This window comes from Vicugna pacos, chromosome 7 (genome assembly GCF_048564905.1).
Source record: "Vicugna pacos chromosome 7, VicPac4, whole genome shotgun sequence".
Taxonomy (NCBI): domain Eukaryota; kingdom Metazoa; phylum Chordata; class Mammalia; order Artiodactyla; family Camelidae; genus Vicugna; species Vicugna pacos.
Window position 1 is genome coordinate 43,028,070 of NC_132993.1, and position 27,822 is coordinate 43,055,891.

A 27,822-nucleotide genomic window follows, 5' to 3' on the forward strand; every position below is an offset into this window, starting at 1 on the left:
ACACACACACACACACCATATATTATGTAACATCCCTAACAGAGTCCAGAGCCACCCTCTATAATCAAACATATTAATTATTTCTGCAGTGAAATATGTGAATATTCACACCAAGCATAATAAATGAATACTGTAAATATGTAAGTAACCTCACATCAGTTTTGCTGTCAAATGAGTGAAGAAAAACCTTTTGCTCTTAGAGGTTTTTGTAGAACAGAATGGTAGGGAAGGAACTGTGGACTTGTGAAGCATACAGTGATGTTTCAAGGAGAGTAAAAAAGCATAGATTTCCTTACCAACGGAGGAACAGATAGATAGTCAAGTGATAGTTTGTTCATAAGAGACTCTGCATCCTGGGTCAAAGCAGTAATCCCAAATACTAATGATATCCAAGGAGGGAAAAAAAACAAGCACACATCTTTTATCGTCTCCCATGTATATATGCTTCACTTTAAAGCTGAGGACAAAATCAAGTACAATATTTGTCCTAGAGAATCTGCCTTTGTCAAAGAAACCGCACGAAACCAAATCTATTTGGATTGGTCTCTTCTTTCCAGGTTTCTTACAATAGAATCTTTTCTTTTTGGTAAGAATGGAAAAATGATATTCTGTGTCTTGGTCTTTAAATACTGGAAGACCTGCAAGTACTAAATTCTTCTGAACTGTGAAAGAGACTGAGATATTGGGCTGTACTTGGTCATTCCTGAACAGTAGTATTCAAGGAATTTACCTTTTTGTAAAAGAAAAAGAATTGAGTAATTTTTAAAGAAGGGAATTTCAAATGTTGGGAAGATAAGCAGTACAGTTACCAGCCATGCCTGATGGAGGTAGGACAGAAGCAGAATAGTAACACAGCCTGTTCTTTATCCCCGCCCTCCTCCAGTCCTCACTTCTTTTTCTCTTCAGTGTATGTTCCATGGTACATGATTACACGCAATCAGCTGCCTTGCTCCTCTTTTCCCTCTGTTGATATTGACCCAACCCTGGTCAAATCCAACTGTTTTGCCTTTCACTTGCCCTTGAGATGAACATGGTTGGAGTAAATGGATGACATGTTGGCCAGTTATGGTCTTCATCTAATTGATTGCCTTCTTTTGTTAAAATCAGAGGGAGAGTGTTTATTTTTTTTCTGTTTCATGAAGAGTCATAAGAAAAACAGCCACATACATTTTACTTTGGTTCTATATCTCTTTTCTCTAAATCCTAATTTATAGAAATGAGGCTATTCAGACTCCTGTGTATTTTGAAAACGTATATGTGCAATGTACATGCGTGTGATTTAGTATAGAAGTAAACATTATGGATTTTAATGGGCTGTAACTCAATAGCATGGCAATATGTTACAGAAACAGTCCCTCAGCCCTGCTTTCTTCCTGATGTGAGTCAAACAGTATTAGGATAAAGATTCTAACCTCTTTTTTTGGTGGTTGAAGTTTTATTTGTAAAACAACCCTAAAATGGATCTCAGCTAAGTAATTTCTATATGCTATGCCCTGGTAGAGAGCCTAGAACAAACACCATTAGTGTGGTTAGTCATTTACTTGGGAAGCCAGGGCAGACTCAGAGCTATTAGGGACAGAGAGCACACATGGAAACCTGATTGTGGAATTGGAGGTACAGAGTAACTCAGCAATATAATAATGTAAATTAATGAAGAATTACTCCATTTATAGAAATTTGACTCAGATGCTTTAGCAAAGTATCTTTTGTAAACCAGGATGCAAGTATTTACCTTAATTGGTCTTTAGGTCAGAATTTTTCCTCCTTCACCTCTTGCCTCTTTGAAAGTAAAAAATAGAATCCATGAAACATTTCTAAATAGTAAGTACATACAGATTCCATTTGTATGTTGATCAGTACTCTGCCATTTAACTTTTCTATTTTTAATTTCAATTTGTAGGTTCTGTCCTCCTCCCCCTCATACTTTGTTCTTTTTGGCTGAAGCATTCACTCCCATCTAAAAACTGCTAGCATAAATCTTCTGAGAGCAGGGACGTTCTCCTGTATAACTCCAAGACTGCTGTCACACCCAAGAAGTTTGACATCGATTCAGTGCCATCTAATGTATAGCCCATATTCAGAGTTTCTCAGTTGCACCCAAATAACTAGATTTTTCCTTTGCTGTGATCCACTGTCTAATAAAGTGTCCTGCATTACGTTGGTTGCCATGTTTCATCAGTCTTTTTAGTCTAGAGCAGTTCTTATAGTCTTCCTTTAAAAAACCCTTTCCATCAGTCATCATACGGAATTTTTCTCATTCTGGATTTGTCTCATTGTTTCCTTATTGGTTTGAGGTTGAGCCTTTCTGGTTACCATACAAAGCCTGATTTATTTATAGAGAATCTTGACTTTTTCTGCCTGTTCTCAGTTGCTTTTTTTAGAGTCTCAGACTCTCAGCTAGGTACAAAAAGGAATAGCAATTGAATTCTATTTTTGTAGATACTAAAAACCTGGTATATTAAAATGAAGAAAGTGTTTTTTTCTTTTTTTAAAGCAAAAATTAGCTGTCCAATTTGTGATCTAATGAGCCTTTCTGAAACCTGATGGTAGGGTGTGTGCTTTTCTATTACTTCATAGAAGCTTTAAAACAGCAGCATTAAATAAAGTCTTCTGAAATGCGAGGCTTTCAGGTTTACATCCCATCAAAAATGTTCATTGTGTAAAACACAGGCTGAATTGCAAGTGGATATACTACAATTATACCAAAGAAATGAATATTTCATACCAACACTCTTATATCTTATGCTCATGGAAGGAAATAGGACAAATCTGTATCCAAATCTGTATTCAAACATCTGTATTTTTAGGTTTTTCTGAGCCTTTTTCTGGTTAATTTTGAAACTTGTGTATGAGAAGTAAGAGTTTAAAAGTGAACTTCATAACCAGAATGACATCTTACCCCAATCCTGGTTTGTAATGCTGTCTGTTTAAGTAAATAAAGCAATTATTTAAAATAATATATTGAACTTATAAAATCAGGTGTCTCCAAAAAATGTTTCCCACAGTTGTTACAAATGTTTATATTTAAGTGTTGTTTTCTGCTGTACCTTTCCAGAACCCTACCACCTTTTACAAAGCAAAATTTGCATACCAAATTTTCTAAAAATATTGTTTTTATTTAAAGATTTGTTTTTTGTATTTTCATACTAAAGAACAGTAAATGTTAATAACAGCGAGGAGTGAGTTTTTTCTTTTCTTTTTTTTTTTTTTTTTTTTTTTTTTTGAGGTCAGCAGTGTTTAGATTAATCAGGTTGACATTTCTTGCTGGTGGGTCATGAACTGTTGATAATAGCATTAAATGGTGATTCGGTTGTTGCAGAAGGTACAACTCATTATCCAGCTACTATATTAAATCATCATGGAAAACAACCGGTGCCCCACACCCGTGTGTTCTGCAGAAATATTACATGAGGAAGGATATATTTCTTTTGTTTACATCTTAAGTATTGGAGGCTTAATCACAATCTCTAAGGAAGCTACAGCATTGCCACTACTTGAGAGAACCAGGATCAGTACTTTGATTTGGGGGATGAAGGGATGTAGATTAAAAAAAAATTTTTTTATTGAAGTGTAGTTGATTTACAGTCTTAGTTTCGGGTGTTCAGCAAAGTGATTCAGTTATACATATATATTTTTTCTTTTCAGATTCTTTTCCATCATATGTTATAACAAGAAATTGAATATAATTCCCTGTGCTATACAGTAGGTCCTTGTTGTTTATCTATTTTTATATATAGTTATATGTGTCTATTAATAGAATTCTTTTAATAACGTACCCAAAGTCTTCTCTTCATATTGTGAACCTTTCTGAAACCTTGTTTTAATAATGAATGTACTTGGGTAGCAAGTAATAAAAGCTTTAGAGATTTGCAAGTTGGGATATTTTTAAAAGATACATTCATTTTAAGGGAGAGATGATGCTTGGAAAGTTCACTTATGTGCTGTAGAAGTAGGTTTCTTGAGGAGCATCTTTGTTACAAAAACCTCTTCTTTAAGAAAAATTTAAGAAATGAGCTAGATTTTTCTTTATAGTTGCTAATCAATTGCATTTTAAGATAAACCTCAGTAGTTCAGCATGCAGTGAATCTGAAGTCACTACTCTCCTTGAATTTTAAATTAAAATGTGTTTTCAGCATCTCAAATGTGTGTATAGGCATTGAAGAGTTAGTAACATGACTACTGTATTAATGTTGACTTTGTTTCTGGTTGCATAGTATAAAATGAGTAAAGTCAGTTTCCAGGTATTAATGAAATAACCCAAACACCCAGCTCAAGGTATTACAGATATTTTCTCAGTAACGATTTGTTAATGAATTTGTGATACTTGGACCAAAGCAGGAGAGCTTTTTTAGCACTTTGTATTTGTCACACAGAATGTATTTTAAGGAGAGAAGATAAAGTAAATATTTCTCTTTTAGGGAAAAGGAATATTAACATCTTCAAAGTAACAACCTTATTTAGGACGAATAGGTTCTTGGAATCTATGCTGACTCTTATGAGAAACATTGAGAATTAGAAAATTATGGGCCACTAGAGGTCACTGTTTAGTAATCAACTTTTAATGAACCAGAACATTCAGGAAAGTCAATAAATTGCAGTGTGGATTTTTCTAATTATGAATTCATATTTAATCATTCAATGACAAGTTAACTGTGGCAGTGGTTCTATGTATTTTGCATATGTGGTTATGCTAATATACTGTTATATTTCTCAGATGCTGGTCCTCCATCATTAGAGTTGTATTGCTAACGGCTTTGTTATCTAGCATTAATTACTAATTATGGGGTGTAATTAACTTTGTTACCACTGTCACCCCTTTCATGGGCCAAAAGTTCTTTTGAAAATAAAGTTTCACTGTAAATAGACGTTCCATTTATGTGCTCACAGGTGTAATGGTTCTGACCCATTCCACTGTCTTCCCCTTGACTGCAATCTGCCTGCTTCGTTCTTGGTTTCCCTTGATCCCATCCCTGCTCTCTGCTTTGTCTCACCTGGTTTCTTTCTTCCCTCCTTTGGATTCCTTTTCTACTTTAATGTGAATCAACTGCTTTATTTACTAAGTGACTTTTCTTCTCAACCTTCCAGCCTTGATTCGATGAGTAGTAGAGCGTGACTCTTGTTGCATATGTTAAGGAACCCGGGGCGGTACGTTGGGCCTAGTAGGCCGGCAGAGGGAAGGTTGTCTGCGTGTGAGCAAGTGTGCTTTGCTGTTGCTGCTGCTTCCTCTGCTGCCACTGCTGCAAGCAGATGTCTCTCCTCAGCCTGTCCAGCCCAGAATCCATTCAGGAAAAGGCCGATTCCCTTGCTTATGTGATAAAAATTTGTTTTCTTCCTTAAAGACTAGGCTGGTTGCCCAAGAGGAGGTCTCTTAATCATAGGAAAAAACTGAACATGTGCTCATGCATTTCCTTTTCTTGAAAACAGTCCTGTGCATTCTGCTCAGAAAGCAGGTACATCAGCACTTTGCTGCTCAGACTTCTGCTTCATGTTGCCTTTACTTCCCCTGCTGCCTGGCCACTGCTGGGTGCTTACACAGTCATCCCCCAGTATCTGTGGGGGAGTGGTTCCAGGACCCTCCCATGGATACCAAAATCCGCCTGTGTTTTAGTCTCTTATGTAAAAGGCATAGTACAGCCAGCCCACCATATCCGCAGTTCCACATTCACAGATAGGAGGTGCCAGCCCTATCCACTCAGCATTCTCAGGTTTGCTTCTGTCTGCACAAGGCACATACCTGATACGTTGTTTACCCAAGCAGCCCTGTCTTCTCAGCCTGCCATTCAAGGCCCTCCAGAGTCTGGATCGAACTAACTTTTCTACTAAGCCCAACAAAGATGCCACCTCCTGTGATACTGTCCTTAGGTAGAACCCACCCTTCTGTGAACCACCATGACATGTAGGGCACTTACCATCCCACCTTGCACTGTAATGGCTTTGTGTACCTGTGTTCTCATCTCAGCTACCCTGCAAATCCAGTGAAAGGATTCTTGACAAATAAATTAAAAGTATTAAAATGCAAACAGTTCTTTATTAAATATGAGTATTTATTTAATCTCGTAAGGGAGAGGAAAATGTATTTTATACTTGGAAATGGTACTGCTCATATTTGCATAGCTCTGTTTTTAAAGAGATTGAGAGTTTAGTTAAAAACTTTTTGCTTATAATAGGTACAAATGTCTTATATTTTTATAAAAATTTTTAAAAGTTGAAGGATATGCTCATTTTGAACTTGAATTGTATTCTCCAGCTCTTTTCAATTATTATTTACAGTGGCTGCATACATATGTAAATTCCATGTTATTACAGGAAGAAGTGTACATAGCCAATTCTTTTTTCGCTCCTAGAGGAGCAGTAACTAAAGAGTTTCACATGCCTACACGTCTGTATGCACTTTATTATGATAGAAACTAACTTGTAGAGTGTGTTTATAAAAAGGTAAAGAGTTGCCTGTTTGAATTTAGAATGTACTTTTCCTTAGAAACATTTTCTAATATATTTAGGTCCCTATTTTCTACCTCAAATGTAGTCAACCCAGAATATTCCTCAATTATGATTAGTATCATGTTTCTGTGAGAAATGATTTCAGAGATCCAGTTTGGGATGCCAGCCTTTCCTACCCTTTGAGAAAATTTACCTACTGGAAGCTGTTGGCTCTAAATTTTCCTGAGAGTATTCACTGCTCTTCCAAAATTTCAAGTATCTCATTTCTGAAGAATTCTCTTAATTCTATTTTTCCATCACATTTTTTTACTTTCTAGATCTACATTTTTATCTTTTGGACTCATTAAGTTATTAAACTTATTTTCTAAGTCAAGCTTATATTTTCTGTAAAACCAGTCCTTCCTCTTGATTATTTATACTGCACTACAATTTTAAATTTTCAATAGAAATACAATGGAAGCCATATAGGTAATTTAAAATTTTCTGATAGCCACATTAAAAAAAAAGTAATAAGAAACACAAAGGAACATAATTTTAATAATATTTTACTTAACCCAATGTATCTAAAATATCATCATTTTAACATGTAATCAATATAAAAATTATTGAAGTATTTTACATCCTTTTTTCCCCCATACTCAGCCTTCAAAATCTGGTGTTTATTTTATACCTAAAGTACATTAAGAAAACAATCCTGCTTACATTTGCTTTAAAAAGAATAAAATACCTCAGAATAAATTTAATCAAGGAAGTGAGAGACCTGTACATTGAAAACTAAAAGACAATAATGAAAAAAGTTGAAGAAGATACAAATAAATGGAAAGATACTCCATGCGCATGGTTTGGGAGAATTAATACTGTTAAAATGTCCATACTACTGAAACCAATCTGTAGATTCAGTTCAGTTCTTATCAAAATTCCAATGGCATTTTCCACAGAAATAGAACAAACAATCCTAAAATTTGTATGGGACCACAAAAGACCCCAAATAGCCACAGCAATTTTGAGAAAGAAGAAAAAAGCTGGAGGCACCACACTCTCTGATTTCAAATGATATTACAAAGCCATAATAGTCAAAACAGTATGGTGTTGGCATAAAAACAGACACATAGATCAACGAAACAGAATAGAGAGCCCAGATATAAGCCCATGCATATATAGTCAATTTATGACAAGCAAGAATATAGAATGGGGAAAAGGCAATCTCTTCAATAAATGGTGTTAGGAAAACTGGACATCCACATGCATAAGAATGAAACTAGACTATTTTACACTATACACATAAATTAACTCAGAATGGATTAAAGATGAATGTAAGACCTGAAACCATAGAACTCCTAGAAGAAAACAGGCAGTAAGCCCCCTGACATTGGTCTTGGTAATTTTTTGGATCTGACTCCAAAAGCAAAGGCAATAAAAGTAAAAATAAATAAGTGGGACTACATCAAACTGAAAAGTTTCTTCAGAGCAAAGGAAATCATCAATAAAATGAGAAGGCAACCTACTGAATGGGAAAAAATATTTAGAAATCATCTGTCTGATAAGAGGCTAAAATTCAAAATATAGAAAGAACTCACATACCTCAGTAGCAAAAAGCCAAACAGTCCTATTAAAAAATGGGCAGAGGATCCATTTGAATAGATGTTTTTCCAAATAAGACATGGATGGCCAACAGGCAAATGAAAAGATGCGCAATATCAGTAATCATTAGGGAAATGCGAATCAAAACCACAATAAGCACATCATCTCATGCTTGTTAGTATGGCTGTGATAGAAAGGACAAGAGGGGACAAGTACTGGGGAGGACTTGGAGAAATGGGAACACTTGTGCACTGTTGGTGGGAATGTGAATTGGTTCAGCCCCTATGGAAAAAAGTATGAAGGTTCTTCAAAAAATTAGAACTACCTTATGATTTAGCACTTCCACTCCTGGGTATTTATTTGGGGAAAATGAAAACTAATTCAAAAAGATATTTGTACCCATATGTTCATTTCAACAGTATTTAGAGTAGCCAAGATATGAAAACAACATAAATGTCCATTGATGAATGAATGGCTCAAAGTAGATGTGGATCGATCAGTCAATCTATCATACACACATACATACATAATACATACAGTAGAATACTATTCAGCCAAAGAAAAGAAATAAATCTTGCGACTTGCAACAACATGGATAGACCTTGAGGGCAGTATAAGTGAAATGTCAGACAGGAGGATAAATACCGTGTGATCTCATTTATATGTGGAATCTAAAACACAAACAAAAACCAAGCTCAAAGATATAGAGGACAGATGGGAGGAGGGATGAAATGGGTGAAGAGGGGGTCAAAAGAGACAAACTTACACCCAAAAAATAAATCATCAGTATGTAATGTACAGTATGGTGGCTATAGTTAATAATACCGTATTGCATATTTGAAAGTTGCTGAGAGTCGATCTTAAAAGCCTTTATCATAGAGAACATTTTTAATTTAAAATTTTAAAAAATTCAAATAAAAATTACTGAGGTATTTTACGTCTTTATTTTCATACTAAGTCTTTGAAATCTGGTATGTATTTTACACCTGAACAGCAATTCACTTTGAGCTAACTATATTTCAAGTGCTCAACAGTTACATGTGGCTAGTGGCTGCTGTACTGGACAGTGCATAGCCTTAGAGTCTCCCACTACATTTCTCCCTCCTCAGCCAGTGACATATTGTGATTTTTCCATTGTCTGCCAGAGTTCCTTCAGCACTTGCAAGGAAACTTACAGGTTCTTCCTCCTTCCCTTTCTCCTATCCTTCTCCAATTCCTGTTTTTAGAATTACATAAACACACACACACACACACACACACACACACACACACTCCCCACATGTCAGTTACTATGGTAGAATAACTCATAGACCTTGTTCTCAAGAGCTCACACTCTACTAAGTGTGAAAAAGAAACTATATTACAGTGCAGATTGATAGTTCCCATAACAGAGATATAAAAAAGTCCCATGATAAGTTGAGGATGTAGTTTGGATTATGTGCATTTATCAGATCTGACTTCTAGGCCAGTTGCTTTCCTGAAGAACTGGTAAGTGTTACCATGTATTGTAGAGTTGGGTGAGGACATTTCAAGAAAAAGAGAGTTTTGAGATTTGGAATTGGAAAAGGGCATGGCATATAAAGAAAATTAGGCAAGAGTCAATATATCTGGAGTTTTGTTTCAAATTCATCTGCTTACTGTCTTCTGAACAGATTCCACACTTTTTTTTTCAGTGGAGGTACTGAGGATTGAACCCAGGACCTTGTGCATGCTAAGCACTGAGCTATACCCTCCCTCAGATTCCATACTTTTAAGCCTTTGTGTATTTGTTTTCACAGTTCACTTCTAGACCTTCTCTCTCTGCCCCAAATCTTTCCCTGCCAGCATATCATAATCTCAGTCATCTTTTATGGCCTATATTGAACTGATCTTTTTAGTGAAGATTTTCCTACTCCATTTTCCTAGTTTTATTCCAGAAATGAGTGAGATGTTGCCCTCCTTTGAACTGTGAACATTTTAACTTTTTAATGGCAATTGTCTTTGTATTAAGGTTAATTTGATAGTGTAGTTAACTCTTATCTGGATCACAAAACTTAATTTGAGCAAGAATTGAGTCTTAATTACTTTTGTGTACCATGGAGAGCCAAAAGTGGGTTCCTTGTATGTAGAAGATATTCAATAAATACTTGATTTATGTGTGGTAAATATTTTTTATGAGAGGTAAAACAAACAAACAAAAAGCACAAAACAATTAAAGTGATCTAGAGATTCCAAGTACCTACTGTTTTCTTTTAGATTACTTTTCACGAAAAGTACTCATAAACTTGATTGACTGCTATATCTAGTTGGATGAAATTTCTTGATTTCACTTGTAAAAGTAGATGCCATAAAAGCAACATTCTGTTGTAAATTTTTAGTGTAATATAGGTGCTAATGGTTAAGATGAAACCTGTTTTATTATCAGAAAAGAGTTAAAGTTATCTTGGCATAAGAATAAGATGGAAATCAATCTTCCTTTTGACATTTAAGGACCCACTTTGTTTTTTCACATAGCCATCTACTGCTTCTGGCGGTGTGGTGGATTAGGTATGTTAAAATACCCTGCTGCCATAAAACACCCAGGTGCTGGATAGGTTACAACAAATATACTTTTAGATGCATTTCAGATTCTTCAAAAAATAAAACATAAAAGAAATCCTCAGTGAACAAATAGTTGAATAGCACAGGCAAAACTCATATAAAACTTAGAGATATTGTGGGTTCGATTCCAGGCCACTGCAATAAAGCAAGTCACATGAATTTTTTGGTTTCCCAGTGCATGTAAAAGTAATGTTTATACTATATTGTAGTCTATTAAGTATGCAATAGCATTATGTCTTTAAAAAAAGTACATACCTTAATTAAAAAATACTTTACTTCTAGAAAATGCTAACCATCATCTGACAATATAAGATTACCATAAACCTTCAATTTGTAAAAAAAAAAAAAAAAAAGCAGTATCTGAGAAGCACAATAAAGTAAAGTGCAATAAAATAGGGTATGCCTATAACTTGAAATCAGAGTGATAAACCCAGAAGCTATGGCTGCCCCAGGGGCAAATGTTGATTTCAGGAACCAGGGGCTTTAGGGATTAATAGTCATGGGTGAAGAATCAAAGGATAATGGGAAACTAGACCTTACATGCTCACACAAAGTGAGAAAGCCAACCCCATCTCTCATTGCCCTTCCCCCTAAATGCTAAAATACCCAGAGAACATACTCTCAGGATAAAGGGTGGCCTGAGGATAACCCACCTGCTGGTAAAGGGAATTAATTAGGAAATCTGTCTATATATGCTGGTTATAATTAGCAAAATAAAATACATTAGTCCTCCCTGAATCTAACAGTAGGTCTGATCTCATGGGTATAAAGTTCAGTTTTAAGCAACTCACCCAATTGGGGAGATACTCAATAAATAAATGTAAGGGCTTCTGAGTTGATAGGGCTGGTGAGGCCTGCCACCCACGGAAAGAATGAAAATTCTCTCTGGAAAAAAATCGTCCTCATTCCAGGACTCTTAGAATTCACAAATGTTCAGCTTAGTAAGTATTAGCTCACAAAAAAAAAAAAAGTGTATTTCCAGACATATAAGGAGACAAGTCACTAGCCCAAGAGTCAACAGGAACAAACAAATTTAATCCCTAAGAACTACAGATACTGAAATTCCCCAAACAGAACATATAATGACTATATATAAAACATTTAAAGAAATAAAAAATGGAATCGAAAATAAATGAACAAGGAACAAGAGAGTATCAGAAAGGACCATTCATATTTGGGGAAAAAATATTGAAATTTAGAAGTCAATAGATGAGTTAAATGGTATATGGGAGTTGAAGAAAGAATTAGTAAATAGGAAGAGATCTCTAAAGAAATAACACAAATGGAATACAGAAAGACTTGGAGATGGAAAATATGAACAAAAAGTTCATGGATAATATGGATATATGACATGGATATATGACTAGAAAGAGAAAGTCAAACATGCATCTGATTGGAGTCCCAGATATAATGGAGGGAAATGGTCAAAGTAATAATGCCTGAGAATTTCCAGAAATTATGTAAGTCTACCTAAACCCCCCATTCCCCTACCCCCTTGGTATCTCCCAGCCTGCATTCAAAGGCAGCACGAATTCTAGAACTGTGCATCGGTACAAACAAAAAGATTTCCAAGAGAAGGGGACTTTCTAGTTCAAGGAACCAAAAGAAGGGCCCATGAAACAGAGAGAGTGGAGGAAATGATCTTTTCCTCCCAGTTCTGCTAGAAGGTAAATCTTACTCCTGAAAGTGAGATTCTCTGGTGGCAGCAGCCGCCATGTAGATCCTTAAAAATCTGAGGGAAGAGAACCCTTCTCTCTGATCAGAGAAACTATGGTTCTAAGAGTGTGGAGGAATCCCTCTTGCCGTATACTTTTCTTTCTTCTGCTCCTTGGCCCCAGAGACAGCCCCAGTTGCAGGAATGGCAGGACTTTGTAGCAGGGACGAGAAGGGGAGGATTGGAAGTTGGGGTACCAGAGTGTCAGTGAGTGGGGATGGGGGCAGTTCACAGATAGGAAGGAACTCAAGAAAGGGATCCCATGTTGTATGAACTGTTCAGTCCACCCCAGAGCCCTGCAGCATGGATCTCACGCTAAACAGCCTAGAAAAGCTTTAAGAATTTAACTGTGGGGGTAGACAGCCCCCCAAGTATTAGAATGGCCCCTGGCTGATGCATATGTAGTACAATTCAAATATCACTGCAGGGACTTTGAAAACTGAACTGACGTTGAAACCACAGCCCCAAAAGACAGATAGCAGTTTGCAGCTTGACCCTAACCTGGTCAATTGTCTGGTAAAACAAACAGGCAGACAAAAACCAAAACACAATATTCTTCATAGAATTTGAACAAGGCCCAGAGTCTTATATAATATTCCACATGTCTCTCATACAATGAAAAATTACTTGACTTAGAAAGAACAAGAAAATCTGATAAATTCTTAAGTGAAAAGACAATCAAGATGCTAACTCTGAGATTACCTAGATGTTTCATATCAGACAATGACTTTAAAATAGCTGTTATAACCATGTTCCAAGAAGTAAAGAAATAGAAGCTATAAAAAAGAACCAAATTGAAATTTTATAACTGAAAAAATACAATAACCAGAAATTTGAAAAAATTCACTGAAGGTATTCAAAAGCACAGTGGATATGACAAAGGAGAGAGTCAGTGAATTTGAAAATAAAAGTGACATGAATAGAAATTATTCCTTCTGACCAACAGAGAGAAAAGAAGAGTTTTAAAAAAATGAACGGAGCCTCAAGATCCTGTGAGATAATATCAAAAGGTCTAACATGTGTGCCACTGGAGTTCCAAAAGGAGATGAGAAAGAGTGTGATGCAGGAAAAAATATTTGAAGAAAAAGAAATGACTGAAAAAATGACTGAAAGCACCCCAAATTTGACAAAAGACAAACTTATAAATCCAGTAAACTCAGTGAGACTGAAACAGGATAAACTCAAAGAAATTCATGCCCAGATATATCATAAATAAACAGCTGAAAACCAGAGAAAAAGAAAAATATCTTGAAAGCAGCCAGAGAAAAATGGTGCATTACAGGGGAACGATGATTTGAGTGACTTCAGAGAAACCATGAAGCCCAGAAGGCAGTGGAACATTTTTAAAATGCAGAAACGAGAATTCTGTTTATGGCAAAATATCCTTCAAGAATGAAGGTGAAATAGAGACATTTTCAGCTAAAGGAAAACTAAGAGAATTTATCTCCAGCAAACCTGTTCTAAAAATATTATGTACTGCACCTAATAAAGTAACCTCAGAAATTTATAAAGCAAAAAAGTATAGAACCACAGGGAAAAATTGATTAATGTCCACTATAATAGTGGGACATTTAAACTAGTATGCTGTCTTAAGCAATCAATGATCAATTTTTAAAAAACAGGTAGGGAGATAGATTTGAGTAACACAATTAGCAAGCTTGACCTGGAGGACATATATAGAACCTCATATCCAGAAATTGAAGAAGAAATGTATTTCTCAAGACATATGGGAAAAAACTGACCACACAGTGGTCCATAAAGCAAGGCTTTCAACTCCGAAAAATCTATATCTTGTAGATTGCATTGTCTAATGACAGTGCAGTTTAATTAGATACCAATAACAAAAATACAACTAAAACCTTTGTACATTTGAAATTTAAAATCCCTTTTCTAAAGAGTTCATTCATATTCTTTACTCAAAGAGGTCATATAAGAAAAAAAGACAGTAATGAAAAAATACATATCAAACTGGGATGCAGCCAAAGCAGGCCTTTTTAAAGGAGAAAGCAAATGCAAATTTTGAATAGGTATTGAAAGTATATTATAAGGAAGCAAGCTGAATATAAGAAAGAGCTCCAAAATTGTTTTATTTCAAAATAGAAAGTTTGAAAAATAAAATGAACTCAATAACAGTAACAGAAAACAACCCAATTTAAAAATGAGCAAAGGACTTGAGAACACATTTCTCCAAAGAAGCTATACAAATGACTAATAAGCACATGAAAAGATGCTCAACATCACTAATCATTAGGGAAATGCAAATTAAAATCACAATGAGATACCACTTCACACTCATTAGAATGGTTACTATGGAAAAAACCAAAATGAGGGCAAGTGTTAGGATGTGGAAAAATTGGAACCCTTGTGCATTGCTGGTGGCAATGTACATCTTCTGTGAAAAACAGTATGGTGGTTTTTCAGAAAATTAAACATAGAATTAGCATTTGATCTAGCAATTTTACTTTTGGGTGTATAACCAAAAGAAATAAACTCAGGGACTAGAGAAGATATTTGTACACCACTGTTAATAGCAGCAATATTTACAGCCAAAAAATGAAGACAACCCAAATCTTCATCAATGGATGAATAGATAAAATGTGATGTATACATACAATTTAATGATATTCAGCCTTAAAGTGGAATGAAATTCTAATACATGCTACAATAGGGATGAACCTTGAAGACATTATACGGTGTGAAGTAAGCCAGGCACGAAAGGACAGATATTGTTATGATCCACTTATATGTGATATCTAGAATAGTGAAATTCTATTTTTATGTAAAAAATTATAAATTTACTTAATGTTACTGAACTGTACAATTTAAAATGGTAAATTTTATGTTACATTCATTTTACTACAATTTTTAAAAAAGAATCACTAGATAAATAGTAAGTAAAATGGACATTACTAAAACCTGTATTGGTATTCTAGAAGTTCAGCTTATGACAATATTCCAGAATATATAGAGAATGAAAATTGAGTTAAAAAGATAGCTTTGTCAATTCAGTAAAAGGAAAGAAAAGGAAAAAGTAGAACAAAAAGAAAATTAAAATCCAAGAATGAAACAAATTATAATAAAGGTGAATGACTTGAATTTTACTATGAGACAAAGATTCTTGGAATTAAAGGACAAGATTCAACTCTTTGCTATAATACCTATAATAAAATTATATTAAGAGGCTAACACTAAAGGGAAGAACAAAGAAATTTAGAAATGCAACTTTAAAGAAAATATAGATGGCAGCATCATATTACATAAAGCAAAGTTTAAGGCAAAATTTGGCATGAACAAGGGAAACGCTATCATACTTTTATGTGTACAGCAGTATTACATCAATGAATCATAAGGCAAAACCTTTAGAAATTTGAGTTTGATTTAAAAACCACAGTTATATTGGAAAATCGTAGTATTTCTCTCAAGGCTTGGCAGATTAAAACAACAAAGCATGTAAAAAGTATTTGATTAACACAGTTAACAAGCTTAGTTTAATAGTCATTTATAGAACCCTGCAAATAGAGAACATACTTTCTTCTCACATTTCCATGGAAAAGGACTTGGCCACAAATAAAATCTTTAAAGATTTAGAGATAGAAAGTGTGCCCTGTTCTCTAGTCACAGAATCATAAACAAATAGTTTTAAGCTACTGTTATAGATTGAATTATGTCTCTCTAAAACTTGTATGTTACCTAACCCCGTACCTCAGAATGTAACCTTATTTGGAGATTGGGTCTTCACAGAAGTAGTTAAGTTAAAGTGAGCCATTAGAGTGGGCCCTAATTTAATATGGCTGGTATCCTTATAAAAAGGGGAAATATGAACAGACACCTACAGAAGGAGGATGACGTGAAGACACAGGGATAAGACAGCAGCCGTTACAAGCCAAGGAGACCTGAACAGATTTCCCCCTCAAAGTCCCCTGAAGGGACTAACCCTGCCAGTACTGAATCTTGGACTTCTTGCCTCCAGAACTGTGAGACAATAAATTTTGGTTGTTCAGGCCTCCCAATTTGTGGTACTTTGTTGTGACAGCCCTAGCAAACCAATACAGCTACCATTTGGGAATTGAAAACATTCCTCTAAATAGTTTTGAGATCAAAGAAATTTAAAGCTAAAGTTAATGAGAAATTTTTATCAAAATATATATTAAATAAAACTAAAACTGGGGAAGAGATTTTATAGAGATTGTATGAGAGATTTTCAATAATTTTTAAAATTAAGATTGAAAATAAACTTTTTTTTTCTTTTTTATTGAAGTATAATTTCCAGTATTGTGTCCGTTCCTGGTGTACAGCATGTTTTAGCCATTACATATATGTACATATATTCTTTTTTATTATAGATTACTACAAGATACTGAATATAGTTCCCTGTGCTGTACAGTATAAACTTGTTGTTTATCTATTTTATATATAGTTGTTAGAATCTTCTAATTTCAAGCTCCCTATTTATCACTCCCACTCCTTTTTCCCCCTGGTAACAGTTTGTTTTCTATGTCTGTGAGTCTGTAAACTGAACTTCTGAATTTCAAGAAACTAGAAGAAAACAAGTACAAATGGATATAAAGACAAAATAATAAATGTAGAAATTAACTAATTGAATTAATTAGGAAATTAATTTTAACAGCAAGAAAAATAGAGTTGTTAAATAAAACCAAGAATTGGTCTTTCATAAAAACAAATATTTAAGAAGTCTTACCAAGAAAAATGGAGAAAACGTGATGAAGATCAAGAATGAGATAGATTGAACACAGATATGAATAAAATTAAGAGAATTAATTATAAGCTTTAGGGCAGTGAGATAAAAAGTCCAGATGAAATGGGTGGTTTTCTAGGAAAACAAATTATCAAAATTGATCAAGAGGAAGCAAAAATAGACTCCTAATGAATAAACATACCACAACAGAGCCATTATAAGAGGGTGCCAAACAAAGATGGCTTTAAAAGTAAAAAATTTCATGTATTCATCAATTAATATATAATTCTTAGATATATGCAACTTTATAATATAGCTTAAACAATATTATTCCAGATTCTTAGCTCTAGACTAATGAATTTAGCAACAAATGTTCAAGACCTGTATGAAGAAGATGATAAAACTTTATATAAAGAGGGAATAGGATCTGAAAAATGGAGAAATACCATGTATCTGCTTTGGAAAACATGTAAAGATTTTAGTCCATTCTCTTGAGAGAATATATAACTTTTAATGCAAAGCTACATTCTGTTTCTTTCTTTCTTTTTTTTTTTTTAACCTAAGCTCCTCTGGAAGAGTTAATAAAAATAGCCAAAGATGTTTTATTTTTAAGTAAAATAAGTAGGACTCTGCTAAATATCAGAACATAGTATAAAGCTACAGTGATTAAAGCAGCAAGGTATTTGCTTAAGAATAGACAGTAAACTAGGGAACAGAATCAAGTTTCCAAACAGACCCATGTCCCTGTGGAGATTTAGTAAATAAGTAAGGCATTCAGATCAGTGGGAAAATGGTGAATTAGTTAATAAACTGTATTGAGGCAGTTGACTATCCAATAGGTGATTCTTACTTCATAACACACATGAAAATAAATAGTAGTGGATTAAAGAATTGCATGTTTAGAAACAAAAGACCTCCTCCACCTCTCTTTGCTGGAAATTTCTAACTATCAGTTTATTAAACAGCCATTATGTAAAGAGCTCAGAGTCTAGGGGAAGCAAACAGGTAAACAACTAAGAAAGAGAGTGATGTGACTGAGAACAGGAGGATGAATAAAGTGCTTGAGGAGAGTGCACAGACAGGCTTACTGAGTACTTACGGGATAGGGATTGGATAGACCCTTGGGCTGAGCTTTGCAGAGTTAAGTGGAGTTTCGCTAGCTAAGTAGACCCTGCGATGGGTGCTAGAGTAGGGAGCACATGTGGATGCAGCATACCAGGAAGAGGACACCAGATGAGCGTGGAGGCAAGAAAGATGGATTCATTTTTTGCATGTGGGGAATAGACAAAGTCACTTGGTTCCGCTAGCGTGTCAGGCTTGTGTGTCAGGGGCTGAGAAAGTAATCTACAAAGGTGAGCTGACCAGACTTCAAAGGACCTTGTGTACAATGGTGAGAAACCTTGAGGTTAAGTTGAAGAGATTGAAAGACTTCAAGGAGACAAATAAGATGAATTGTTCTTGTGGCATTGATGAGAGCTGGGTTCAAGTGATTATTTGCAGGCAGAGGAAGACCAGCTAAGTTATTATAGAATTAAGATATCCTACATGAGAGATGAATAGAGCTACAACCAGACTTGTAGTTGGGAATGGAAAGAAAAGAGAAACTGGAGAAAAGTAAAAGTGTATTTTGTTAAGATGATAGAATAAATTCATGTTTTGATGTACCTAAGTGCATGAAAATAATAGAATAATCAAATATATGAGAAAATCAGTGAGAAACAGTTGTGCTCCAAGATAAGATAGAGGTCTCCATGGACCAAAAATAGAGTGAAAGGATAGTACATTGAGTAACATTAAAGCCATCAGCTGGCTAAGCTCTGGGTACAAAAGCAAGTTTTGAATCTAGGACATGGGAAGACAGTTACAAATGGTAAAACCAGGCACTGAACCAAGCCACCTGCTGACTGCGTGACTGGATCTGGAATGTACCTAACATCCCCACAGAGCAGGGACTCCAACCTGACCAGTGTAAGAACTGGTCTTAAAACGGGGGGGCTGGGCGGCCAAAAGAGTTAACTGTAAAATTATACATAGGGAGGAGTGAGCACAGATGGCTGGGCGAGAGGGTGGGGAGTGGGGATTAAACAAAACACTCTCATTCCAGTAAGCCTGCAAACTGGAATGCTATACATGTAAAAAAGAAAAAAGAAAAGGAAAAAAAAAAACCAACCAAGGTAACCTTACCTAAGAAATTATTAAAAGATATTCTACAGTAAAAAGAAAAAAATTGAATCTTAAGAGGAAAGGTGTAAAATATAAGAAATAACCATGAACCCAGAATGATTTAAAAAATCAAATCACAGACCTTAAGTATCAACTGTTTTAGAAAACTGTTTTTGTGTGTTTAAAAACAGGACAACAGTAAGATTTGAGGTGTGTGGTGGGGGAGTAAAGCGGTATCCTCTGGCTTAAAGAAGGCTAAGGTTCACAGTTATGTTTCAGAGGAGAATAGAAACTGAACAACTTTAGACATTATTAGAAATTTCATAGTTAATGTAATATCTTAAACATTTTTAAGGACTATCATTAGAAGAATAGAAAAGTGATTCATAGCTTCCAAAGCCCAGGGGGTGGGGGGATCTTAAACTTATCAATCCAAGGAGGAAAAAATATTAGGGAAAAATGAAAATAAATACAGAAAATATGTTAGAAATAAGTAATCGGAATAAATACAAGCAAAGTAAATTCACTTTTCATGAAATTGCAATTTAAAAATCCAGCTGTCTACTCCCTGTGAGAGATATACCTGAACATCTTTTAAAAAAAAAAGCAAGCAAGCAAGAAAAGCTACACAAAAAGATTAAACATAAAGGGAGAGAAAACACACAGAAAATATTAACCAGAATAGAAAAGTATGATGGCATGTATAAATGTGGCATATATAACACTGGATTTTTTTCCCCTGCTACCATGTTTGTGGTTAAATTTAAGTACCAGCCCACATGGATTTAAAGTCATTTGTTTATTTCTTTAGCCTATGCTTTTAGTTTAACCAATTCTTGATCCTAGGGCTTGTGTTTTGATTAGTCTCGCATTTTTCAGCTTAACTCGTAGATGACTTCTCATCAGAATTTGTGCATTTTTCTTTGGGGAAGCAACTTGTCCTAGTGGAATGAGCATAATTTAAAAAATTAGAGGATCCTAGCTATACCATTTGGCTCAACTGTACATTTACTTATTGTCTACTAACTTATGTATTTTTTAATGGAGGTTGTAAGACTAGCATGGCTTTCCTTGGTTTTCTCTAGGTAACTACTTTAATGATTTTTAAAATTCATTATATTAAACATTATCATTATATTAAAGTCAACAGCATCTCATTGAAATACTCTGATCCTTTGCTGTGTTTGAGAATCAGAATACCACCAATAAAATATTAATTTTCTTTGGTATTCTGTTTTAAGTAATTTATTTAATTTTAATTGTAAAATACATATAAAATATGCTATCTTAACCATGTCTAAATGTACAGTTCAGTAGTATTTGCAACCATCACCATCATCGATCTCCAGAACTCTTCATTCTGCAAGACTGAAACTCTGTATTCATTAAACAGCAACTCCCTCCCTATTCCCTGCCCCTACCCAGAGCCCATTCCACTTTATGTTTCTGTGAATTTGACTACTCTGAGTACCTCATCTAAGTAGAATCATACAGTATCTGTCTTTTTGTGATCAGCTTATTTCTCTTAGCACAGTGTCCTCAACTTTCATCCATGAGTTAGAATGTGTTAGAATTTCTTTCCTTCTTAAAGCTGAGTAATACTCCATTGTATGTTTGTACCATTTTACACTCCCACCAACAGTGCACAAGGGTTCTAATTTCTCACATTCTCACCATTACTTGTTATATTTGTGTTTTGATTTAGAGTAGCCATCCTAATGGGTATGAGGTTTTCTTCTGAATTCTTAAAGAAGAAATTCTGATTCAAGTTTAATGAGCCAGAGTCTAGACTTGAAACTGACAAACTGACTTTGTATGCAGCTTACTGGACAAATTGTAGCTACTGGCTGTGCATGAAGTCAGGAGGTAGGTTGTATTAAGGGACAGGGAGGGAGAAAGCTTTTATCTATGATAGGATGATGTATCTGGCTTATTCTTTACTTTGGGGGAAAAAAGTAAGGTGAGAAATACTCCTTTTTTGTTATGATTCAGTCTCATGAAACCAAATGAAGAGTTCTCATACTGCTTACATCATCAACATTCAATAGTTGCCTTTTGCACATATTTGGTCTCACAGCATTCAGTAAGTTTTGTTCTGCAGGTTTAATACTTGAAGTTGACCACAAATATAATAATTACTTCAATAGGACTGTTTTTCTACTCAACAAGGAAAGAGTCAATGGGATCTAAACCTTGGATAAACAGCAATGTGTCCTTGATCCTTGTGCAGATCTGGTGATTACCCTTCCTTAATATTATCTTATGAAGTATAGAAATGCTGGCAAAGGGATACTTAATAACTGAGGGGCTGGAAAGAATGTCAGAGTGGACTAGATCTGGCTTATATTTGGATATGCCGCCTCTTCAACTGTGCCCGCCCAACAATTCCAGAGTCCAGATTCTAAAGGGACTCCCCAGTGGGTTCTGGAGATGATAATTCCCAGTTAGCTGAGTGTATCTTATTAGCAATGCTTTCTGTTAGTCTTAAGTTTCTTGCTACCCTGAGTTTATTCTGATTTGCTACCAGGTTATCACCTGGCATTTTAGTCCTCCTTCATCTCTACCCTCCCTTTTCTGTCAGCCATCACTTCTTTTTACCGACTCCCAAAGTTAAAACAGAACTCATGTGAACAACCACTTCTGTATAAAATAGAAGGCAAGTGATCATTATGTTTGTATTTCTTCTCAAGCAAACTGGAGGTGGGAACCCCAGAGGTTTGTGGAATATAGCAGTGATTGTAGTGTTCAGAATTTGGTTATTAACCTTGTTATACTTTGTGGTTGTTAGTGCTGAATGCAAGGAATGTATAAAAAAATGTGTAGGGAAATACCTGACTCCTATCACAGAAAAATGTTTCAAATCATGCAACTCCAAAAGAAAGAAAACTAGAACATTAAGGCTACAAGCTATTTAATACCAGATTTCTTAGTTGGGTTTTTTAAATGATTTTTTTTTTAAGCTGAAAGATACATTAACTGCAAGATGGAGTTTTAAAATCACATTCTCTGAAGACATCAAGTTAACTTTCTCCTTAGGCTCCAGATATGTTGCTTCTAGGAGCCTAGTTTCACAGCAATCCAGCGTTATGCACCATCTTGATCTGGGGTGAACGTCAGAGAATTGATTTTTAAAGTGATTTTCAAAATGAAAGCAAACCATTTCATTCTCTGACTTACCCCACCCTTTAAAAACCCCACTTTGTCTGATGGCTTTTTGCTGCACTGGTCCTTCTCACACCAGCCTAACTCCTTGCGGAACATTCTGTTGCTCTTTCAGCATAAGTAGGTCTATTGTGATATTTATCTGAATTCAAACAAGGCTAATTAAAAGAGCTGCTGACAGTTGTTGTGATCTGACTTTGACTGCAGCTTGATGGTCATTATGGGTAAATAATGAACCAGGTCTGCAAATGTAGCAGCTGCCAACTTGGGCTAGAAGAACAGCTATTGCTTCCAATTTAAGGATCTATCGACCGCTTCTCTTCTCCCTGCAGATCTTCTGCAGAAAACTAATGTTTTCTGCTGCTGTGTATTGTGGTTTCAGCTGTTTCAGATAGAGCCTATAATTTCCTTCTTTAATATTTAACTTAGGGCATTATTAGCTTTCAGAGTTAACAACTTTTCTATTTTGAAGAAGTTCAGCTTTGTCCTTGTGTGTGCTATAACTAGCTAACCAGCTGTGGTTTATTTATGTGCATTTAATTTGTATTATGTGGGAAACAGCTAGTCTGGAAGAGCAAGGTATAGCTTTATGAAGATGTTTCAAAATCCTAGGTAGTTGGGTGCTTTTCTTTTTAAGAGATAGATGCTTGCCCCTTGCTTTTGTGTTCTTTCAGATGGACTCCTCCTGCCAAACCTCAGTTTCAGGTTTTGTTCACCTCATCAATGACTTATGAAATATTTTGATACAAAGCTCTATTTATCAGTTCAGCGGAACTGTAGTGACTTTCATTAAAATGCAATACTGACTGCACTGTCACTGCATCATGAGCTTTCCCTTGTCCTATTAGCAAGTGGAAACAGGTGCATTAAAGGTAAGAGAAAACACATTGCATTCATAGATTAATATATTTCCTTGCAGATTTCCCACACATAAAATAGAGCTTCTGGATTTAAAAGTCACATTCTAGAATTTAACACCAGCTAGTACTTAACAACACATCCCTAGCATTTGTTCACCTGCCATAGAAAAGGCTATTTGCATTATGTAAAGGCTGAGGACACAGTGGTGCTTTGTGCATAATGCAGCCGAGCTTCAGGATCTTGCTGGGAGGAAATGATCCCAAACATGCCCCTGAAAGACAAGTCTTATTTTGAAAAATAATGATGAAAAATTGCTTACTTCTCCATGTATTTGTGTTTGTGTTCATTTCAGGAAAAACTAACTAAACTTTGTTTATCTGACTCCGGAATAGTGCTGTGAATGTTTTTGCTTTTCTGTTTCCAGCTTGGATAATGCCAGAAATAGTGTTAACAAGGGGTTATGTTATGCTGGCTTATGTTAAACCAGATCACCCCCTAACATGTGCAGAGCCATTCATCTGTGTCACCAAAACCCAAGAGAACATCTGACATGGAGTCTGCAACAGAAACAGTGATCACTTACAAATCAAACATGGCACGCTCTAAACTGATTGTGCACGGCAATCTTTTCTAGAAAGGACAACTAATTGAACATGATAAAGTGTAAAGTTAATTAACACCCTTAAATTTGTTGATTACTTTCACGGGATTATATTGTTCGTTGAGTAGCAGCTTTCTGTCCCAGCTGTCGCCTTTTTCAGCGAATGTCGCTGGTAAACAATAGAGACACCATAACAAGTCGTAAATGGTCCCTGTGACAGCAGCCCCTTGTGAGGCTGCATCTGTAGAAAATGATTAGAACAATTGCATTTTAAAGACGGCTCACATCGCAGCCCAAGTCCCATTGGCCCTCTTCTTGATCTCTTTTGATGGCAGACTGGTTAAAACATTTACGTTCTTTTGAGTAAATTAAGTGATTTACTACGTTTTGCTATATATCAATGAGAGTGCTTTGGTGGCAGGCTTTTTACTGTATTAAAGACAGATCTAAGTTGATTGTACTTTTTAGATTTCCTGCTCCTCTCTCTCTGGATTTGAAGACCTCTTTCCAATAGTCAGAGGATTGAAAATGATCTCCTTATTTGTGACTTATAAATGGTTATCCTAATTATCAGCCTTGCATAATTTTTTTTTAAATTAAAACTCTTGTTTCAGCTTCTCAGTAAGGCTAAATTCCAAATTTCAGTTCTTTGCTACTGTTAGGCCAAAGACTTTGACATGTTCAAGCTGAGTAGATCACTTTTTGTTATATTTAAATTTTTTAAGTAAAATTTGAGTAATAACTGTGCAAAACATCTTTCCAATGTACTCTTTCATTTGAGCATCAAAGTAAGTATGGCAAGTGTTTTTATATCATGATTTTCCGGTGGAGCAACTGAGATTGAGAGGTGTTATAACTGGTCCAAGTGGTGTGCCCTTTACCTCAGGTTGCTTAACTCAGATCCCATGTTCTTCATTTTTAAGTCTTTGTAATAATGTCTCCAAACATGTGCATTTATGCTCATGTGTGTTTATGCAGAAATAAGTGACAATACCACTACCCTATGTGGAGAACCATGCTATTCCAAAGTTGAGCTTTTTTGATAACATTCTCTTAGTATTCTTGGTCATTTTTATTAATCATTGATTTCTTCTCTACCTACTTCCTAAAAAGACAGGGAATATTTATCAGACATGTTGTATGCTGAATGCTGAGATTCAAATAGCTCATGCCCATAAGGGTCTTATCAAGACACACCAGAAAAATCACTGATTAGAGTTAGTGCTTTACTAGAGATATCACTAGGAATGTTATAAGAATAGGAAAAGGGGTCATGGTCATGAACTGCTTCTCAGAGTTGACCCGAGTTGAGTCTTGAAAGATAAGCAGGAGTTAGCCAGGCGAAGAAGGAAGGGAGGGGAATTTCATACCAGGAAATAGCCCAGGAAAGGCATGGATGCATGAAAAGTCATTGCACGTGACAGCCACTGTCAAGTGTTTCCAGTATGTGTAGCATAGTGGTTTCTGTTGCAAGGAGTAGATGAGGAGACCAAGAGAGTTGGTTAAAGCTCACTGAGAAGAAAAATTAAAATTCAAAAATCAGAAACTATTTAAGGAGAAAGAAGAGGAAGTTATTGTATCCTACAACTCAAGAAAAGGGGGAAGATACAGTGAGTTATGTAGTTCTCTTCTTGCCTAAACATAAACACATAAATACTTCAGAAAAAATAACTTTTACTTGAGGGAAAAAATCAGAGCTGTAAGGCTCTATATAGAAATGGGGAGGGATAGTGAATAAAGTCTTCAGCTGCTGGTTGTGTTATATTGATGCATAATTTGAGACTTAAGCCTGTTTTGGTACTGCCAAAGTTAGCCTAAACATAAATATTAGAATGAGGTGATTAATATTAATACTGACCTCTATTACAGGTACAAGGCTAGGATTAGCCAGAAAAGGATATAAAGTAGGAACTGAGTTTTAGCTTAGTTTACCTTGAAAAAGTTATCACTGCTTTTGATGTAAAAATGTGAAGAGCATTATCCATTACTTAATTTACTGTCTCCTGCATAAAGTTCCAAATGATAGTTTTTTAAGCATATAACTCAGTTCAAGGAAAAGTTATGTTTTCCTTAAGGCTGCTTTATTCCTCTCCCAAATAGTGTTTGCCAAGATACTGAGCTCCAAATTTGAAATTCATTGTGAAATCTTATGATTTCATTTTGGTATTTGTTCTTAATTCTGATTTTCAGTTTTCTGATGGTTTTGTTCTAGTAAGCAAACTCAATCTGTTGTGAAGAGAGGGTAGAGTATTACATACATTTAGATAACAGGCAGAACTCAATGTCTATATAAAACATACAAAATTATTTACTCAGTACATGTTGTTTGAAACCACTTTGAACACAATTTATGAATGGATTCAGAATACCTATACTCTTACCAAAGTTTTCACAAGCCTACCCACAGTTGACAGCAAGACCATGACTCTCTGAGAACAATTTCTTGTTTCCCTTTTCACCCTCTCTCTTTCTGACAATCATTATTCTTTTGATGATGGAGGTTGAAAAATGGAAGGAAAAGGGAAATCAAGGTTTGATTGTCCTCATCCATCTGACACTTGGTATGTGATGCTACCTTTTGGCACTTACTTCTGAGTTTATGTCTTTCCCCTAATTATATGTTAGACATTTTGAAGGCAAAGACTATTTTATACCTACCATGACCTTACATTTTGGACTTGCTGAAATAGTTGTATTTCTAATATTCTCCTAATACCAGAAAATGGGTTCTGATTTTTGATTCAGAAACTATGCTTACTCCTTGAACCTTTCTCCTGGCGCAAAGATCTAGCTAGTTGTTAAAGGCACTGAATAGGTACTGGCTGACATTTTCTTCTTTGAAGCTCCTTAAAACTATACGCATACCTCTCCTGTAGCATGCATCAAAGTCTTTTATTACTTACATTTGTGTGTTTGCCTTGTCTCTTCTCCCATCTCCATCCACACACAACCATACACGCACATACTACCACCACCACAAACACTAGTTTTCAAACTCCTTGAGGGTAAGGACTGTTTCTTCCTCATTCTCAGGGTTGAGAACAACTGAGGAATGGATTTCGAATGGTCATATTCTTGATGTCAACTAGAAGTAGGAGTGGAAGGGAAGAAGGAAGATAGTTTAGATAGTGGAGTTTCCTTACAATACCTTTTTTATAAATGAGGGGGAGGTGACTTAGAGACTTGGATTAGATGTAAAGTGCTTCTCCACTACAGTTGATTAAAATCAAACTTTAAAAGCAGGGTAGTCAGCCACCCACTTTGAATGGTTTGGGCATTTGCCTTTTCATTTGTACAAATGAGCTCAATTTTTCTGGTTCTCGGTTCATGGGAGAGAAATAATGGAGAAATCATCACTGGAAGGCGTTAGACAAAGCATTAAAGGCAACCACAAGTATTTAGGCTTGACAGATTTAATTAACTTAGTTCCATGAGAAAAACTATTTTCTAACTCTTCTCTTATTTGGAACTATTTCTATACTATTTGTATAAAATAAAACATGCTTTAGTTTTGATAAATGTGGGATGAATGTGGGAAAGTGGATGTAAGTGAACATCCGAATCCCAAATTATAGAATTTCAAAAGCTTAAAAGTAACCCAGTGATCATCTTGTCTAATCATCCCACTTTATAGATGAAAAAACTTGCTAGAATGACAAATGCTCTGTCTGAGAGCCTTGGCATCTTGCACATATCTCTGTGAGAGCAGTCAGTGCACACTACTGCCATCACTCATCTCCTGGCTCTTCCCATCATCACTGCCTCCTTTTTTCTCTTTTGTGGAGCAAATACTGTATTACTGAGCATCTCTTATGTACCAGACACTGGGAACATGGGGTGAATGGGCCAAAGGGTTGCTGCTCTCATGGAGCTAATTTTCATGTGAGGAATATAGACCAAAACCAAATAACTAGAGGTGTTAACATAAACAGGTGGTAATAAATGCTGTGAATAAAATCAGAGCAGGAAAAGGGGATAGAGAGTGGTGGGGTGCCATCTTAGATTGCTCAGTTGAGGGGTCAG

The 27,822-nt window shown here is 35.5% G+C and overlaps 1 protein-coding gene across 1 annotated transcript in view; it reads left to right on the forward strand.

The window, feature by feature from the left end:
- The window catches only part of HIBADH (3-hydroxyisobutyrate dehydrogenase), a 95,915-nt gene that overhangs the window by 49,709 nt on the left and 18,384 nt on the right, over nucleotides 1-27,822 (forward strand). The window lies entirely within an intron of this gene.